This window comes from Condylura cristata, unplaced genomic scaffold (genome assembly GCF_000260355.1).
Source record: "Condylura cristata isolate star-nosed mole 26May11 unplaced genomic scaffold, ConCri1.0 scaffold00003, whole genome shotgun sequence".
Lineage (NCBI taxonomy): Eukaryota > Metazoa > Chordata > Mammalia > Eulipotyphla > Talpidae > Condylura > Condylura cristata.
In genome coordinates, this window is record NW_004567104.1 from 62,110,869 (window position 1) to 62,128,784 (window position 17,916).

The window sequence follows — 17,916 nt, forward strand, 5'->3', positions numbered from 1 at the left end:
ATTGCTTATTGTTCTTCACTGTAATAATCGCCTGACTAGTGAGCAGACCTGAGTCAGTAAGCCTCCATTCTCTGGGAAAACAGATAAACCCCCAGCATCTTAGACATCTAAAAGTTACTCAGAACATACTCAGTATAGGGTACCTTGGACCCTCTGTTCATTGATTTAAGGACCCAGGTTCTTCCCATCTTGTCCTCTGTTAACAACTCCCACTGCCTCTCAATAGAATTCCACATGTGGCAGGATGCCATGGGCCTGACTTGGACAATCCAACCCAGAATTTGGTCTTCAGAATTAAGCCACACGTCCATACCTTGAGCAGATGAACCTGGGAAATGCAGTCTATTTGTTTCCCCCCAAAGGAGAGCCAAAACATTTATCACCCACTTATGTTGTACAAGCAAAACTGTTTAGTCAGGCTTCTGTACAGGGTCCATCTATAATGAAGACACCTCTACTTTCAAAATTCTTAGCTAGAGCTACATATAAGTAAACAGTGCAGTCAGATGTGTTAAGTTCTGTATTAGGTAGATAATGTTTCATGAAGAAAAGGCAGTGTTTGGAAAAGGCAATATCTGGAAAAGGCAATATTTAAGCAGAACTTGAAACATTGATAAGGGCTCTCCACCAGACAGAGATAGAAGGCACTGCCTGGAAAATCACACAACTATAGACAGCTAGTGAGTGCATGTGCAAAGGTATCTGAGACCCACTAGGACGGACCTCAAATCATTGGTTTATAGTTCAGAAGCTGTTTCAAAACCTGCTGCCTGTATAGGTTTGAGAAAGAAGGTCATGTCCAGAGCATTTTGGAATGGAAAAAAATTGTGAATGGGAGTAGTGGGGAGCAAAGTGAATTAAGGCTGTAGGAATGGAAGTGAAAGAACAGACAAGACTTTTCGAAAAGTAGATTTATGGGGTTTGAAATTATTTACATTGGAGAGTAATCTAGAGATTCTGTATTTCACTGACATACTGTTCTCTGTCATTTATCATTGGGAATTACTTGATGAGTGATAATGAGTACTCACATTTGATCTCCTTAACTATGGGAATGTTATAATCTCCCAGGTCAAGTATTTGGCTTTTGCTGGGTTTGAGCAATGACATCTCTGGAAACCTTGAAATGGAGAGAAGTACAAAGAGCTCTCTTCTATTGTGGTCATAAATGACTATATTTTGCAAAAAAAAAAAAATTCTAAGCAAGAACTAGCAAGAGATAGATAATCCCTCCACCCTTTTAAGGTAAATATATTACTTTTATCTTTAAATGCCTTCCCTTGATTAAATCCTCACTCAGCATTCTTTTCTAGATAGCATCAGGAACAGAGATTTTTGAAATTGTGTAGGGAGATAAATACATTTTAAGAGCTGAAGTCTTCATCACTCCTTCTAAATCTTCTAGACTTCAGCAAAGGAAAGAATAATACTGGGAGTTTCTCAAGTGGTTCATGTAAGTTTGCAAACTCAGTAATATTTGTTAGTTCTCTAAAATATTATCACTAAAATAATATTTTAAATGTCCTCGGTAAAACAGGTTTTGAAAATGTTTAAGGAGTAAAGTAACCTTTTGAATTCCCTAGTCTATAGCTGTATCATTTTTCATGCATTTGAACTGCTAACAACAATTTGCCATATATAAAGTATAATTTTTAAGAATTTATTTTTATTTACTGATGTATACAAGAACAGGGGTGTAGGTCAGAGGTGCAGAGGCAGAGGGTGAGAGGATTTACTGGGGAAAGACTGGGGAACAGAACAGGTGTATCTACTGAAATGTACTGCTGACGGGAGCAGCAGGGGATAGGAGAGGTCTGCTGCTCCATGTGGGTCAGCTCCCTGGCCAGAGATTGAATTTACGCCACAGTGGCTGGTGATAGCTTTTATAGCCCTAAGACTTAGACCCTGCACCACCAGGGAGAGCCTAGATATAAAATATTAAATATTGTTGATGTAAAATATTTAAAACCTGGTTTCCAGGTGTTCTTCCCTAAGAATATCTTTCATGAATTATTAAAAATGTTACGGTTCCTAGAAGATAACTTAACCAAAGTTAAGGTCAAATAAAACAATCTTCACCAATTTCTGCAGAGAAAATGCAAGTTATTAATATGTTGTCTTAATGTAGTCTTTTTAATGTAGTCTTATTAATATGGAATAATGTTTAGCTAACATTATTCCAACTTTTAGATAAATCACCTTATTTCCATTGAGCTTATTATAAACTATGTTTGAGACTGTCTGTTGGAAATATAGTACAGTTGCAGAATTTAAATGAAAGTACTTTAATTAGAGAAAAATCATCTAATACAATTTTCATAGGTACTACATGCTCTTAAAAAGCTTCAGTCTCAGCTACAGCTTTTCTATTAAAAAATATTAAAAAGAAAAGGTCAGGACTTCCTAGAGATATCTGGAATTGCATTCATTAATTCCTGTTCATTGGTGGTATTCAACAAGCGGGAGGGTTTTGATGAAGGAAAAGGAAAATGTTACCCCTATTGAATAGGGGTAAGCTTAACCCACTCTCTGATTGGTTCATATTTTGTCTGAGTTCTTAGAGTTTATCTGCCATCACTACTCTATCCACCTTGAAGGGATTCCGAGGGCTGAATACTAATGTTTAGCATAAAGAGAGAGAATTATGAAAAGGTTTCCTGCTTGAGTTCTCACCAGTATTTTCAAACTTGGGCAGCCTAAATGGCTGACATATTCTTGTGACTTGTGTTGCATCTTTCTGATCACTTATTCTGTAAAGGACTCTTAGACGCAAGCTCCAGTTTACCACTTGAGAGAATGATACAATTTCTGCATTTCAGGGAATTAAAGTACTAGGGTGGTGAGAAGAAAAGTATTTTGTTTGGTTGTTGCAGGATTTTTTTTTTTTCATTTTGTAATTATTTTTATTTTTCATTTTGTAATTCTTTTCATTTTGTAATTCTACATAAAATCATCATTAATGCTTTTCAAATCTTTTTTGGTCATCTCATATACTACTATCTGTGAATTGACCATTAGGCTGAAAATGTCCTGAAAGTTTTTTAAATTTTAAACGTGGAGTAAAAGCAACCTCCCAAGCTAAGTACGTCTGTATAGTAAGTTGGTAAAAATGTGAAGGGACTAGAATATTTGATGACTATATAGCATTTCTCAATAAAGGAGTGTTGGTGCACATTTTAAAATAAGAATTTTTTTTTCAAGTGTTTTGAAAATCCTGAAGGAATTGTTGGGTCATCAGTGAAAATATTACTTTGTTTTCCAAGACTTCTACTGCTCCTATCAGTATAGGAAGTATCTTCTGGTTCTTTTACAAGAATAGGGTTTTTACTCACCCCATTTTTTTCCCAAAGTGGATGATCTGAAGTTTCCTGATGTGAATAGAAAAGATTCAACATTGTAGCTAGTCTTCTTAAAATTTTCCTTGCTTGTCAAAACAATATTGTCATCTTTCAGAAATGGTTACAATAATGTTGACACATCACAGATAAGAACAAGCTTATTATTCATGGGAAATTTACAAATGACTGTTGACTCTCCCAGATTGCTAACACAAAGCAAAATTAATTTTTGGTACAGATCTAAGGTAACTATCTCTGGCTTAAGAATCAGGAAGAAGATGAACTGAATGGCAGGAAATATAATCTAGCAGTGAAATTTGTTCAGTTATGGAGTAAAATTCCAACGGAAATGGTGGAAATACCAGCCCTTTGGATAAATGAAATCCTCTGGACGAAGTGCTAAAGTACATTTGAAGGCAATTAAATATTGCTCTATAAAGGAATGCTTCCCATTTCCCTTATTATTATTTAATGAGTATATTACTGAGCTGAAGTTTTGACATTTTATAGCCACTTTGAAAAATTGGGCAAATCAAGAGATGGAAGGTAGGCATAAATAGTAAATAGAATTATTTTTCTTCCTGGTGGGATTTGGTTGGTTAGAGCATATAAAAGGTTCCATAACATCTTAGGATTCCTAGTTCCTTTAACACTGAGGATAAGGTAGATGTTCAGCAAATATATGATAAATTGAATTGTAAATATGTATATAGTGCAAGCTTAATTATGTTAAGAAAAGGACATGCTTGGTTTAGTAAAACTCATTTAATTATACTGTAAAGACTTAAATAGATCTGAAGATTTAAAATATATTTTTAAATTGGTATAAATGTGGAAGAATATGGCAGGTTAGGCATGATAGGATGATAACTTTGATTTGATTATAGCAAGATTGAGCTAAACAGCTGTTGAGATTGGATAATGATATGTGAGTTTCTCATCAGGCCTGTAAAATGTTTCTACTAATACATATTAAGAATGTCTGGATGAACTATAATTATCTCTGGCTTTTGCATAACGTAATTAGGTCTTACTAATGAAAAGTACTTTTATTAAGTGAAAAATGATTTTTGAAAGTTATGGAAATTGTCACAAGAACAATTCAACTAGGGACATAAACATTGGCACTCAACATAATAACATGAGAAAAGGCTATCTATATTTTGTTATTATATAGTTTTCAAAATTCAAAATCTCATTTATGTGACAGGCAAGTGAAGGATGGTTTCAATTATGCTGACGCTTTTGCTGGACATGGTGCACCAGGTGTCCAGACCCTAAAATGGAAAATGGGAACTTTGTCTAATTTATATAAATAGAGTACTGAGATCACCGTGTTTTCAGTGGCTGGTTACTGTTTAATCACAGAGAATTTCTCTCTAAATAGAACAATCCAACAACAACAAACAATAAAAACTCATTTCACACCCTCCTTATCCTTCTTATCAAATGGAAAGAATGCAATGTATCTGGTAACATATAACTAGGTTTATTAAGTGGTAGTTATTCTGTATTTCATAAATACAATCTTAAAAGATCTTAATAAGATTGTTTCTGTTGATTAATGAAAGTCAATTAAAACTAGGTGCAAAGTACTCATGGACGTGTCTACAATATTTGGATATAAGAATTTAAGGCAATGTGGTGTGGTATGGGTCATCGCTACACTCTATAGTGTGACTTCTCTGGGTTCCAATTTTTCAGCAGTAGAAGGAAGCATATAATTCCTACTCTGAAAGGGAATTAAATGAGATACTCTATGTCAACTAATTTTTAAGAATATATTTATTAAATATAATTGTAAAAAATAATTCACAAGAAATGTGGAAAGATATATTTTCTCTCATCTCAAAGGAGAAAAAATAAAATAGATTGTTATTTTTAAGAAAATTGGTACATTTGAAATTATATTTTATTTATAAGCTTATTGACTTATCTTTAACTATAGAATAATTGTTTGCCCTTTTTATCTCCTTAAGTGGACCATTTAACCATCTGTTTTCTAATATTTTGAGAGGAGCTGAGCTTTTAAAAATATTTAATAAATCAGTTACATCATATTTATTAAATTATTTTTCAATTATTTTCTTGTCTTAAGCCCTTTTCAAGATATTTCACATTTATGTGCATTATCATATTTCATGTCTGGTATTTTTGTCCCTATTTCTATTACTTACATTTGTAGAACCTGGCGAGTGAACCTATTATATAGTAGACCCAGATACTATAATTCAGTCTTCAATTAATTCCTTGTATTTACTGTACACGGATGAGATTCTGTTTAAGTGTGTAGGTATATAGTGTGTATTAACAGGATCTAGACATATGTATTACTAGCCGTTTTTCTTTGCATTATTTTATATAAAACATATAGTCTTTCCTGTTCGCATGCATAAATGTCAAATTATCAAAATAAAGCACTATTGCATTCTTTAAGACTTAATTATACTTAATCTATTACTAATAAACATTTTTGAAATAAATTATTTAATCTTTTGTAATAGGTTAGTGCTTATTAATAAAATAAGTTTAATGTCACATTGAAAAGCTACATTTTGTTACTGACATTTTAATTTAAGGTGTGGTCTTACTATCCTTACCCAAAGATGTATTACTTTATTAATCAGTTGCTTTTATATGTTGTGTAAATTAAATGGGTAGGGAATAAAGAACTGAGGTGATCAGAATTATTTGGGTTAATCAAAGAATTGCTGAAGAGGAATTTTCCCTGTATTTTTAAAACATGCAATGAGTGACACTTCGTCTAATTGCTTTTATATTCCTCACTTTTTAAATCATCACTATTGCTACAACTTAGAGATCAATAAGTACACTGTGAAAGATCAAATGTCTCAATCAGAGTTCTTTTTCAAGTCCATTGCTCTTTGTAAATACACACGGAGGGGGAGTGTATCTAAGCAAACATCCTATCCCCTTTCAATCTAAAACCTATTAGCAACTCTTACTCCTTAAGTATTTTCTTTGACATAAGATAACTTACTGATTTTTTTTTTAGACACATTCTGGTGAATATTGCTATAAATAAAACTGATTTACTATTAGCAGAGGAACAATATGAAATAGCAGCCACATAATTTTTCTATATTAAGGTGTCATTTTTAAAAACAAACATGATTATCTAGAATGGATGGATAATCTTGAATGGCTATATTGTAGTATATTAAAACATTCCCATATTGTTGTATGTTTATATATTGTTTCTTCTAATTTTATTATTTTGAACAGTTAATATATGTACCTCCTTTTGCAGAGTTGAATTAGTTAAAAGTTTAAATTTTTGAATCACTTTTCAACAGTCTTCTTTGCAGTTCATACTTCTATAGTTTCTTTAAATCTCAACATTAAGAGAAAATATAATGTATGGAATAATACATATGATTAGAATTATGTGTATAAAAATCACATATGTAAATATATGATATAATAACTAAAGTGATGTGCACAAAAACCCTTTGAGAAGGGAATAAAATGTGAGGAGAAAAGGAAACTTTTACTTATCAAGTATGTGTATTTTTTGAATCTCTTACAGAGATGTTTGTACATTGCTGTGTATCTTAAAAATTGAAATAGTGATTCAAATATAATTAACATAGAGGTAAAATGTCATCAGTATGAAAGCATCAAATTTAAATGTCATAGCTGTTACGTGATGGTGTTCTGTTTCAATATGACTGTGTCTATTTTATGGTCTGAGACTCTTCATATGCAACAGGATATGAATTTATTTTTATAGGTAAAATTATAAAAATATCTCGGTTTCCACAGCAAATCATTTCCATCTGTACTGCTGGATATGTGTAGTTCCGACTCAACCACATGAATAACATTACATATGTTTTTAAAAATCACCATTTGCTGAAAACCTTAAGCAATTCAAATGCTTTCCCTAAGGGTAGTTTTGGCAATAAGAACAAGACAGGTAACAGAACTTTAGGCTGTGTCTTGAAACACAGCCAAGTGAAGTAAGCTGAATATGCGTTTTATTTTGATTGTTTTCCTTCTCCCTAAATTCTGAAGTTCAAGTTTAACTTGGGATTGTATTGCCAAGTTTAGCTTTAGCCAAAGTCCATGAAATTGTTTATGCTTATGAGTAGTTGACCTAATAGATTTGTCCTGCATTGACACTTTTTTTGTACTAGATTGTTTACATAATATAGGTATGTTGCTTTCATTGGACACTGCTTCAAAAGGATAATAGAAAACCATGGGGAATTTTAACAGTTATTTAGAAGTATTAGTGTTTTTAGTTTTTTAAGGTAGGTTTTGAGTTATACCATTAATTAATTAATTCTTTATAGACACTTGATTTTTATCACCCATCATTGAAAACCCAGGGTGATAGAGTTATCAAGACAAACCAGTAGAATGAAATTAACAGGATGGATCAATTGGTTCCATAAAATGTTAGAGTTGCTATAAAAACTTGTACAAATAGTTGTAAAATGATCAAGAATTGTTCTTTATACAGGAACACCAAGAATGAGGAAAGTTCCATTAGAATCTGGATGAACAGTAACAGACTTGTTCATGGACAGAGATGGGACCTATTTCAGACAAGAAGCAGGGCAAAGGCAGAATAGAAATAAGAGAAACAGCATGTCTGGTATATGTGACTGCCAGTAGATAATGTTGGTTGAGAGATAAGAATGAGGATAAGATAAAGCAGGGTCAGGTCATGGACACAATCACAAAGGATTTTAAAGTCTGTAGACTTTTTTCTTTAGGCAGTGAGGACCTTTTAAAGGATATTCAGTAAATACTGAGCTGTACATTTAGATCTCTGACAGAAATGAAGAGGAAAAAAAAGATCAATTAAAATGAATCACTCAGTTAATACTGATGAATGAAATAACACCAAAGTGTCTAGAATGTAGAGAGGAGTTGGTGCAGGATATGTTAAAGAAGTAACATGGACAATATTAAGTCAGTGATAAAATTTTGATGACCTGAACAATATAATAGCAAGGGTTGATCCCCAGTCAAACATCTTGAGTAAATGAGAGAAAGATGATGTTACCCATCAACAGGGGTAGGAGGGGTGTTTGGGAGTAGTCAGGAGCTCAATGGTCTGGGAATATATATGAGAATTTCATGTGGAAATGCCAAGTAAGTAGGCAAATATGTGGACTGGATTGAGGCAAAATTTGTTTGTCATCAGCAGTTAATAAATGGAGTATTAATATTATTCAAGAAAAAATGCCAAGAGGAGAAATAATAAAATTAGGAACAGCAATGTGTAGAAAAATAATGTTTATGAGGAGGATGAATCATTGAAAGAGCTCACCAGGATAATCCAAGAGGTGCTGCTATTCCAAATTTATTGTGGAGCTTTTTGAGCTCAGTTTCAGTAATGGAGTGGAAATGGAAGCACCCACTCATTGGCATGGTAGAATTAAAAATAATAAAGAGAAATTAAAAAGTGCTTGCACTTTTTTGAGTACATGTGAAAAAAAAGAGGACGACATTAACTAAAGGGGCTCACAAGATACAGAGACCTGCTGTCTAGGTGAGAGACTCATGAGCACTAGTAATGATTTGTATTAAAGCAGTTGGTAAAGAAGAAACAAGAATATAAAGACAGGAAGATTACTCATAATGTGCCCATTCAACCTGAGGCATAAGAGAAGGAGAAATGGCTGTTATCCTTATCATCAAGGAAATTGTGGTTGATAAAGTCTTGTCACTCCCTGGCTTACTTTTTCATAACACACAGCGGGCATGAGGCAGACGATAATTATTAGAATTTTGCTTCCCTTTACTCTTTGCCTCTCTTTCCTTCACTTAGGTCTACAATAGGTATTGTTTTTAAAAAATGATAACTGAATTTCAAACAAATGTAATTGAGAGATTGGTGGATAGCATCAAATTAGTTTTTTTTCTGTCATAAATTTTTGACCCCTATTTAATGCCTTCTTTGATGAATGGGCATAAGTATTATTTCTATCATTCCATTATTTGATTTGCAATTCCCAATACTAAATAATACAATACTTAAAAAGATAAACTTTGACATTTTTTTCTAACTTCCTGACAGATAATATCAATGTGTCTACCACGCATTTCAAAGCTAACAAGCAGAGTGAAATTTTCAGTGCAAAATATAGGATAAGAGGGGAAGACACTGATATTTTTGAAAAATCAAAAATCTTATGAGCAAGATGTATATAATGGCAGTGATTAGAAATAAAAGCATAATAAACCTTTTAATAACCTCTTAATTCTGAGGTCTTTTCATAAAAATGCGCTATATCTGAGTTTGCAAGTAGAAGAGTGTTAGAAAACTCAGAGAAATCTCATCTACTAGACAAAGACAAAATGAAGCTGATCTTGGTGTAACTGATTCTGAATATCAGTTTCATGGTTTTAAATATAGTTCTGAAAAGATAATATCCTTAAATGATGAAGTTAGCTGCATATTCAATATGTAATAATATATGTTACTATTATATGTTACAATTTTATTTTATTTATTTATTTTTTTTAAAGATTTATTTATTCGTACAGAACTGGGGTACAGGCCAGAGATGCGGAGGGTGAGAGGATTCACCAGAGACAGAGTGGGGAGCAGAACAGGCAGGTCTACGAAGCACACTGCTGAGAGGAGCAGCGGGCGGGTCAGGAGAGGTCTGCCACGCCATGTGGTCACCTCCGGGGCAGGCGGGGATCGAACTCATGCGGAAGTGGCTTAAGCTTCTTTGTGCTGTGCTTTAACCCGCTGCGCCACCAGGGAGGGCCTACAATTTTATTTTTATGATAGCTGCCATAAAATGTTCCAAATGTCCTAAGTGTATGAGAATACTAAAAACACTTCTTAGCTATGAAATCATGGAAAAGATACTAAAATAATAATTAAGGGTCATTTACCTTGGTATCAGGTCTATGAATAATCCAGTGTGTGAACATGAACCAGACTTTGAAGAACTGACCACATCTCTTCTTTAGGATGAAGGAAACATTTCACCTATCATGGGTCCACTGTATAAATTGATTATTTTAGTGAAACGATTTGTTAATTTAGTATATCATCTTGATGGAGTTTATGGGGAATCTGATGATAACCTGCTAAACAGAAGCCTTCCCTATGTGCACTGAAACATAACTGCATTTATAGTTTTTGGTCTTTCTTAAGGAACCTAACCAACAATCACTTCATACTTAGTAAGCTTGCATCGCTTCTGTTAATTGTTTTAGTTTTAAGCAGAACTTGGGATCATTCTCAGTACATTCTTTTAGTGTGTTATTTCTTTTCTATGTTTCACTGGATTTTTACAATGCAGAATTTTTTTTAAAGATTTATTTATTTATGCATACAGGACAGGGGTAGAGGCCAGAGGTGCAGGGGCAGTGAGAGGATTCACCTGAGACAGAGTGGGGAGCAGAACAGGCTGACTGGCGAAGTACACTGGAAATACACTGCTGAGGGGAGCAGCGGGTGGGTCAGGAGAGGTCTGCTGCACCATGTGGATCAGCTCCGGGGCAGGGATGGATTTCATGCTGAAGTGACTTTAGCTCCTTAGTGCTGTGCTTTAACCCACTGCCACCAGGGAGGGCCCATGTAGAAAATATTTTAATTGCCTAACATGGAAATAATTTTTAAATTAGTATTTCTAGGTCATCAAGCTAATACAACTAAATGGGAAGGTAGTTACTTTTATTAGTAGAAAAAAGAAGTTGTGAGACTAGTGTTTTAGGAGTCTAGAGCCTCAAATTTTCATGTTTAAGCTACATCCTTCTCTTTTACAATTTAATACTATAAGCAGAACACTACACGCAGTGCTGAATATGATTTGTGGAACTGATCTCAAGGTCTTTATTTTGCCTGTCCATGTGGAATCTCTTTACCCATTTGCATATGTGGAACTTTTAATCCTTATAACCTGTTTTGAGCATCGTATTGAGCCTGGATTTGACACAGACTCAGATCAGTAAGCAAATCAAAGATTTCTTTAAAAAATACTCATTGGTGGTGATGGGAAGCCAATGGGGATTACAACTGAGATGGGAAAGTGCACAGAAATATGTAAAAATAAGCTATTATAATTTTTTTTAAAAAAATAAAAAAAAAATTTTGGTTTCTTGGTTATATTTGCATTCTTTATGAACGGCAATGTGTGTTTAGTATTTAATGACTCAAGATTGCTAGAATTAAGATTCATGACGGCAGAGCTATGTTTCTATCTATCGTGTCACCCAGTGCCCAATATGATTTCTGGCTTCTATCAGAACATTAATAAATATGTTTTAAAATTATACCATGGGAGAGAGAACCTTAAGTCTTGAAACCATGTATCTGTTCATAGTACGGGCTCTAAGATAGCGGTCAAGCTATGTTTCCTTCATTGGGTCTCATTTTGTTCATTTTTTAAAATCTATTTCCCTCCCTTCCTCTCCCTTCCCTCCATCCTTCCCATTTTCCCTTCCTTCTTTCCTTCCTTCCACCTTCCCTCCCCTTCCTTCCTCTCTATCTCCATCCTTCTCTCCCTCTCCTTCCTTTCTCCTTCTGTCCCTTCCTCCCTGACTTAATTTCTTCTTTCCTTTCTTTTTAATTTATTTTTTTGAGTTACGCTGGTTCAAAACACTGTACTGAAAGAACGTCTGGTTTTACAAAAGTCCTAGGAAATTACAATATCTTATCTAAATAATGTCATAATCATCTTAAATAAATACCTTTCAACAGGTGACGTAATTGATAAACTTATCATTTAACTTACCTAAAATATGGATTTAAAAATTTCAGGATATAAGTTTACTCTAACCATATTGAAGTAGCACAATGAATCCCTTACCCCTACCCCTAGGAAGTGTGCAGTGAAATTAAGTGGGCCGTCCTTTGCTTTAAGAGAAATATCAAATCAGAATTCAGAATGAATTATTATCATTTTCTAATCTAAAGTGTCGTTCTGTGGGGCAGGGTTGAGGCTGAGGGCAGGTAGACTGGAGCTTCTAACACTACAGGTGGTATGTGAATAAATAAAATGGCATGCTGCTTCCTGAGTTTTGACCATACTCATATTAAATGATAATCATGAGTCTGGATGTATCTTTGCAGAAATCTGGAACAGGTTTGAGTCAAAGATCATATGGAATTAATACAACATAAATTATCTATAAAGCATGTTTTATTGATCCTGCTCAATTTCTCATTTTTCAGCTCTTCAGGAACTTTATTGGGATAATTTTCCAAATTGAATTCCAAGCACTCTATCCACATGGTAAGTGGAACTACTTATTATTTCACCAAATTTGTTCACCAGTAACTAGTACAGCTTTCCAAGTATTGAAATGAGAACTATTTATTACTGTTCTTCACTCATATTTTGTTTTCTTTAAAGAAGTAGCATTGCTTTATTTTTATTCTAAAATTACCATGTCATGCAAAAATGTGACTTGTAAGCTTGGGGAATATTTATCACATTCCTCTAAAATCGGAGATAAAGTAAAGTTTCTGTGAATTAATTTATCTGCTAAAATGCAATTGATATAGCATATGTAGGGTAGGTAGGATTGTATATAGAAATACACATATGAAGTTTATTTTTCCAGATAATGTCATTTATTTTTTTAAGGTAAAATTTAAAAAAAAAAACTAATTTATGGGCTTCAGTAAATACTTAACTGTATTTTAAAATAATTTTAAATTCTGTACATCAGACATTTTGACCTCTTGGGAAACTAACCCTAGCTTTATTTTGGAGAGAGTAATTGAGAGTTTATTTCCTCAATTCTTGAGATGGAAAAAACAAAGTCTGAATTCCTGCCACTTGTCTGGAACTACAGACTAACACGCCTGTCCCCCCTTAAGACTTAGCTGCTTAAGCTTGTGACAGTCATTGTGTCAGAGAGGTTGTATGTCATTTGCCATTGTTGAATATGAGGGCAAGTCTAAAATATTGGTAATTCTACATCAGCTCTCATGACCTAAGTAAAGTGCTTTAAAGTTGTATTTATTATATTTTCTCATTCCATGTGATATTACTTTCACATTGGTCAAATTTTAAATCATAAATTATCATTTATGAATGATAGACTATACATTTTATTCTATTTTATGTTGTTATCCATTTCTTAAGGAACCAAATTATTAAAATTTGTTAATGTTCTATACATCTTGAAAAATATAAATTATTTAATCTGTTGGTTGAAGCGGGTGATTTGGTTTTTCCCTGTTAACCAGTTGACTTGCAAATGTTGTTATAGTCATATAGCTGAAGCTAATTCTTTTACTTCATATCAGTTAAATTCTATTTTATTTACATAGAATTTTGGGAGAATGCCAGAAAATCAACATGGCCAATAGTATTTTTTCATACTTGCCATATTTTTGGTTTTGTTTAGAATATTATACTCTATTTGGAAATGTTACAGTATGTGCTATAAAATATGCTTTTTTAAACTAAAAACATATTAATAAAATGTAGTCAAAGTTTATTTTGGAGGTGATATTTGAAATTTTAAAATATCTCATCCATTTTTCTTTGAATTGTGTTAGAGTTCTATTTACAGAATGAATTTTCCATAAAATACTTTTTAAAGTGTTATTTATTTTACTACATATTTCATTTTGTAGGCGCATACTTATTGGTGTTTGCTGATTATTATTTTGAGAAGATTTGGGTTCATATTAAGCAGGAGCTAGTGAGATCCTTAATGGATCAGACTGCAGAGATATTGGTTAGCTTGCTAACTTATGCAAGTCTTTGAAATTTTACATTGGGACAATACCAAACTATGGGGTCCAGATTTGTCACTTAGAGATTACCAAGTTTAAGCTATGTTTTACTAGATGTTAAGTTGAGGCTTGAAGTATCATAATTATGGTTATAACTACTTAACACTCTGACACTGACTATTTCCAAATCTATAGAAGCTAAAGTAAATAATAGTGTATGGCATGAGTGGGAAGTTATATGTGATCAACATTAATTATTTTATGATACAAGTAGATTAATCTGATTGATTTAAATGGTATCTGAGTGTCTGTGTATGCGATCACCAAATAATCAAAGAAGTCACCTCTAAGACTATTTTATTATGATTTTTATTTTTGTTCAGATTAAATTATAAGTATGTAATTTTTTTTTTAAAAAAGATTTATTTATTTGTGCATGCAGAATTGGGGTACAGGCCAGAGGTGGTGAGAGGCTTCACCAGAGACAGAATGGGGAGCAGAAGAGGCAGATCGATGAAGTACACTGCTGAGGGGAGCAGTGGGCGGGTCAGGAGAGGTCTGCCACACCATGTGGTCACCTCCGGGGCAGGCGGGAATCGAACTCATGCCGAGGCAGCTTTAGATTCTCGGTGCTGTGCTTTAACCTGCTGCGCCACCAGGGAGGGCCCATAAATTATAAGTATGTAATTTTTAGTGCTTTTTTTTTTTTAACATATAGTAGGATGTTTCATTCTAAAACTCAACGGGTAGGGTCCAGTTGGCTAGAAATGAGAATCATGAGGAGTTTGTAGAAGAACTGAGATGGAGATATCAGCTTGCTTTTGGGTTGAATAAATTTAGTTGTTTGTTCTCACAGCTTGGCTCAAATAGCAATTGCGTGTCTTTGTCTTATCATATAAAAGTCACCAGGCTAGATCCCCCTAATGATTTTTGTAGCTAAAAGTTTTATAATCAAATGTTGTTTTTATGTCATGATCATTTTTAAAATTGTAGCTGCTTGGTTTTTGTCACTTCTTCCCAGGAGTCAAAGTGTGTGAACTTTTAATACTTGATATATATTGATGTATTTCACACAGAATGTAATGACACAGTGTTTGAATAGCTACAAATCATTTTTTGTCATTTCAAAATTAAGAAAACTTAGATGGAATGTATTATGATTGCACTAATTTATTAATCATTGATGGAGAAAACACTTAGTTGCTTAGTTACTATCAATTTTTTTTCTATACTTGGGAAATAAATTTTCAACTTTCTATTGATATCAATGAAATAAGATGAATTTTGCATTACAAGCATATTTACATTTTATACTATTATATTGACTTCATATTTTTATAAGACTCCTAAGTCCTAAGAGTTTATATGTAGAAAACTTAAAAAAATAATTTAAGCATAGAAATAATAATTTAAATTCAGTCTAAAGGTCTGTACATACCTCCTCTTTTTAAAGGGACTTCTGTTCGAGTTTGATAATCACAATATCAGATAGATATAATAGCTTAAAGTATCCCTAGTTTTTCAAATGTTGAGAGGGTCCCTAATATTGAATAGTGTGAGTCTCCCACAAATGCTGTGATTCTCCTAGAGGGGGTTCATTCTTACTCATTTCTTTCTGTCCTTGAGTAACATGTTTCTCATTTCAGTTGCATATTGAGAAGATTTTTTTAAACAGTAATCGTAACAAAGTTGACTGTGGCAATAGTTTATTTGTGTGTCAAAATCTATCAAATTGCATGCTTTAAATATATGCAGTTTCTTAAAAGTAGAATATCCACTTACCATGTGATTCAGCCATCTATACCTGTGGGTGGTGGAGGGGGAATTCTCAAGTCCCACTTGCAGAGATTCTCATTTAATTGGTTTTAGGCAGGGCTCAGGAGCTGGTATTTATTAAATCTCCCCAGGTGAACCCAATGTTGAAAGCCTCTGTTATAACAAATTTCAAAGTATTTTGTACATGGTTTTACTCTCAAAAATAGCTGTTGTCATTGTTTAATTGAACACATTTCTTCTTTACAGTCATTCGTATGCAATGAAGCTTGCACACATAGAAAACCACAGAGGTGTATAAATTATGCAGAAGAATCTCCATAGGGAAAGTAGTCTCAAGTATCTTATGCAAAGAATAAATATGCTACAATCCCTTTAGGCAGCTATTTCACTAAGTCACATCTTAGAAATCCATTTAAGTTTTAGCCTGGCTTGAACAAACACAACTTTCATCATAGTGGCTAATTGACCTATTTATTTGAAATTTTAAATTTTATATATGTCACTGCTTATAAAATACTTTCTCATTTATGTCATATGGCCAGTCACTAACATGCCATTTGGATATGGACTTAAATGTTGATATTCCCAGATTTTCTTTTCTGTGTCAAATTCACTTTTTTTGGACATCAGTTTATGAATGAAATTCATAACTGAGGTAATTGTATTGTGGCTTTGCTTCAAGACAGCAGTTAACTTTTGGTAGAAGTACCATTTTCCCCCTTTGTAACTATATCTGTGCGGTATATATATCGCTTAATTTTCCTGTTATGAAAGTAAGAAGTAAGTGGTTAAGGAAAAATAGTAAGTGCTGACATGATTGGTCTCAGAAATGGTCTATAATTGAGATGAAGACACTATTATAATTTGTGCCTAAAAGGCAGAATATAGGTAAGAAGGATTATTATTATTATTATTAATATTATTTCTACTTAGTTCAGTAGGCTTTACATCCATAACTGTAACCTTTGGCAGTTTACATCTTTGTGAGTCAGCATATTCTAGGCACATTTCAGGAGTAAGCCATCTCACTTCTCACTAGTTTATGCCAAGTAGATTTAGTTTTCACTCACGCTTAGACAGAGGGGCTGGTGTATGTGGCAGTATTCAGAGTTCATGCTGCTGAGGGACCCACTTGATGAATGTCACAAAGAGAGAGACACTGGTGAAGGGCTCACACTTCAAACATCAGTTCTGTTCACCTTTCATTGCCCAACACCAATCATAAGAGCCCATTTAATTCAAAAGGGGTAAGAAAGAACTTTCCTTGAGTGTGCCTGACAGGGAGGAAAGTTGAAGCATTTGTAGCCGAACAGTCATCTTGTGTAGGACGAGAGATTTGGGGAAGACTTGCTTATGATCCTGGATGACCATGTAACATAATGCTCAACATAAGTTGTATGGTAAGGAAAATAGGGTATTATTATTGCTTCTTCTCAGAAAGGTTGCTGAGACACAGAATTCTGGGTCATGTTGTACTCACAGCTAGTGAGACGGGGAATCAGGTTTATCCCTGTATTTCATTTATACAAAACCTGCACTGTGTTCTACATTACACTGAATGGTCTGTTGGCACAACTACTACCTTATTTTGTAATCAGTTATTCAACTTATGAAAAAATTGCATTTTAAGCTTGAAGTATGAATTTCTAATTATTACTGTTTGTCTATGACATTTTTCCTTTGCACAACTTTTTTTAATTGAAATAACATTGTTATAACATTTTATATTTCAGATGTGTATCAATAAAAATCAATAAGTATATACTATTTGTGTCCACCACTAACAGACCAGTGCTGTCCTTCACCATACAATTGACCTGTTCTACCCAATTTACTTATCCTGTTCCAAAAGTATATTGTACTTAATTTTGTTTGCCCTTTTGTTTGGTTTCTCTATATATAACCTGTAAGTGAAATCATGCTCTGTTTTTCTCCATCTTTCTTTACTTCATTAAGCATAATGTCCTCTAGATCCATCCATGTCGCTGCAAATGGCAACATTTTATCTTTTTTATGGTAAAGAAGTATTCCTCTGTGTGTGTGTGTGTGTTTTGCACATGTGTTTCACAGGAGATGATGCATATCTTTTCATGTATATGTTGTCCAATTGTA